The sequence below is a fragment of the Hyalella azteca genome, unplaced genomic scaffold (assembly GCF_000764305.2).
Source record: "Hyalella azteca isolate HAZT.00-mixed unplaced genomic scaffold, Hazt_2.0.2 contig737, whole genome shotgun sequence".
Classification (NCBI taxonomy): Eukaryota; Metazoa; Arthropoda; class Malacostraca; order Amphipoda; family Hyalellidae; genus Hyalella; species Hyalella azteca.
The window spans coordinates 36451-39733 of record NW_025931074.1 but is presented as its reverse complement, the minus strand read 5'-3'; positions in this window follow the sequence as shown (position 1 = coordinate 39733).

Below are 3283 nucleotides of genomic sequence, written 5' to 3'. Positions count from 1 at the left end.
AATAAACACTAACACAAGACACAGTGAAACAAAGACTTGATATGGACAATGAATGAACTGGATTTCTAGGCAATGAATTAGCTACACATCTTATGCTAACGCAGGAGTTCGTCACCACTAAATGAGACGCCGCATGTTGCACGCTAGCGAGCGGAAGTAGAGCTAGGCGGATGGTTCTGAGAGAAGGCAGAGAGCTGTAAACCCTAAACTACAATAGTTTAACTCAAGCGGCGCGACAATGATTGTGGCCGGAGTTCGCATTTCCAACACTCACTGAACGTGTTGGAATTGCGAACTCCGGCCTAAATACTCCAAACTTCAATAACCTGTGTCGGTTTTCCTCTATCAAAGTAAACAGTGCAAAAAGTTTAAATACTTAGTTGATGGTTGCAGAAAACACGGCTTCAAAACTTCTTATAGTAGGGCAAAATGGGGCAGCGCACCACCACCCCCTTTCTTTTAAACTAAGTTTTTGATGAAGTTTTAATTGATACGAGAAAGTTTTTTTGTTTTGTTCAAATGTACAACCAATGAGGAATGTATGATGTGAATTAGACGCCTATAGAGTTATTCAATTTTTTATGAAACATTATTTTGTAAAAAGTGTCAAAATGGGCCCATTGCCCCACCCCTGGGGCAATGGGCCCATGGGCTTGGGGCAAGGCGCCCACCCTTGGTCTCTTTACCACAATTGCATATTTTTTGTTTAAACATTATAAAACAACACTTTACAGTTAAAAATAAGAAAAAGGTAATAAAAATATGACATTCATTCATTTATTAACAACTCAAAAAATCATATACTTCAATTGAAAAAAATATAAACTTGGCTTGAAAAATCTATCACTGACGTGAAAAAAATATTTCAATGACATAAAAATATATGTCTTTGACTTGGAAAATATGTCCTTGACTTTAAAAATACATCCTTGTGATAAAAAATTCGTCCTTGACATGAAAAAATGTATCCTTGACTTGAAAAAATATATTTAGTTTTTCAGAAAAAAAATTTCGTTCCAGTTTCGTCCAAAATCCAAATATTATTTATGTGCAGAGAATTCGTACCTAATCGTGATTTCAGCCAACACCACAAAAACTCATCAACTTTTGGCTCATTGGTATTGACTGAAATCAACTTTTGGCATGGCAGGAGTCAATAACTCGATAAGGGGTCATAAATACGCATAACTAGAAACTAAACCTGCTGCCTTGAGGCGGCAAATAAAAAAATCATGCAATATGAAGTGTAATTTGTAATTCAAAAAGCTAGTCATAGTTTGAAAAGGTCATTGAGACAAATCTAATGATGTATAACACAAGACTTCACCATGGGCGCTTTGCCCCGTGACACGCGTGGGCCCGTTGCCCCACTAGGTATAATATCAATTTATATCGTGTCAACATTTTATTTTAAAAGCTAATAGTCTAAACGTGATCTCAAAATTATCCCTATAAATATTACTTTCAAAATACAATTCACAGTAATTTCAAAAGCTTCATCTACAGTAATCGAAAACAGTTTTATATAGCAGCAAAAAAAATTTTTATCTGCGCTAAAACAGTTATTCACAAATAACACTTAGCAAAACGTAAATCCGTACACTTCATCCCAGTGAAACTGTCGACCGGCGGTAGAGAACACGGACCAATATCTGCCATACTTAGCGAGAAACCCGCTATGGGCCCATGACCCGCAGTGGGCTCGCTGCCCCATGTTACCCTACCAGTTTCTCAACTTGCTAGTCACATTTACGAGCGCTGCCTACTCCTGCACGCCGGTGGACATTGTACGTCGTAATAACGGCTTGAGCGAAATTCTAGTTGAGGTCTTGTTTGACGGCTGATATCGAGGGAATGCCAGGGCCCCGAGCTCAACACTCGAGGCCATTAAATGGTAATTTTGGTTTTCTTTCCATTGTTATTCGCGTAAATTTTCTTCAATCCTGGTCGTTACCGAGTTAAAAGACCTTGAAAAAGCCAAAAATCGCAGTTCGGACACGCAGGACAAATACATGGCACGGAGCAATATTAATGTTTCGCGATAACCGTTTTCTACAGAACTTTTGAGATTTTTTCTTTCGCATTATTAATTCTGAAGAGCTGAAGCAGTTAACCATGCAAGAATGATGTCTATAAGTTAAATTTAAGTTGCCTAAATAATTGCTCAAAAAGTAAAAAAAAAATCAAATTTTTGGTCTAATTTTAATCAAGTTTCTTAAAGAAATAATTTTTGGAGTATAAGTGATATACACAGAAATTAGCGCAATTCTATCCTCTGTTGATAGCAACTTTCAGAAAGCTTCCAAAAATACGCACCTCGCACAATAATCTTAAGAGTAAAGACGTTGAACACGTTCAGGCAAGCTCTCGAAGTTACGCGATTACGACGAAAATTGGTCAATTCTTGCCCTCTTCGAAAATCATATCTCGAATTCTATAAAGGCTAGGATTGCAAAACAGGGTCCAAATTAAAGGCAAAGACTCATGCTTTATAATTAGAGTTGTTGAAAAAATCTGCAATATTTTTCCGTAGAGTTGTAAAGAAAAAAGTGAAAAAGTTGGCAAAAAGCTGATCAAAGTTTGGCTCACGACTTCGTGAGTTTTAATTTTTCTTAATCTGTTTTACCTTTATAGTATATCTCGTCAAGACGCTTGAGAATATGTCGTCAGAATTCCAAAAATCCTTACGGTTTAGCCCTGAGAGTTGAAAGACCACCGGAAATTGGCCGAAAAAAATTTTTCAGGGTTAATTTTGACCCCCCAATTTGGGGATGAAGTTTTGACACAACAAAAATCGTTCGAAATCCCGAACACACTCCAATCTTCTACCTTTCTTTTGAAAAGAAGCACATTGATCTGAGTTTGCAACTTTTCGAGCTGTGAGCGTTTCCGCAACCTCATTTTAGGTCATTTTTTTTACCAAATTTCCCCCTTTTTGGGAGATTATGGGGAGGAAGGATTGGAAATTTCGAAAATGCGACAAGAAGGTTTGCTACACAAAATATGCGTACGGTTTTGTGCCAATTTTCATGAGATTCTATCGGGTGAGCTCCTGGGAAAAATGGCTCCAGTGAAATCTTTGACCTCAAACCCCCCTGTACGTGATTATATAGCAGCAGCATATCAATGATGGAGAGTATAAGTATAGCGTCCGCTTAGCTGGCTGTAGGCACGCAGAAAGTAAGCCGCTCCTGCCGAATCAATATAAGTGCACGTACAAGATACTTTTAGAAATACTGTTTAACGGCAATTGGCAAGTTTCCACACGCTAGTTTGTACGCGG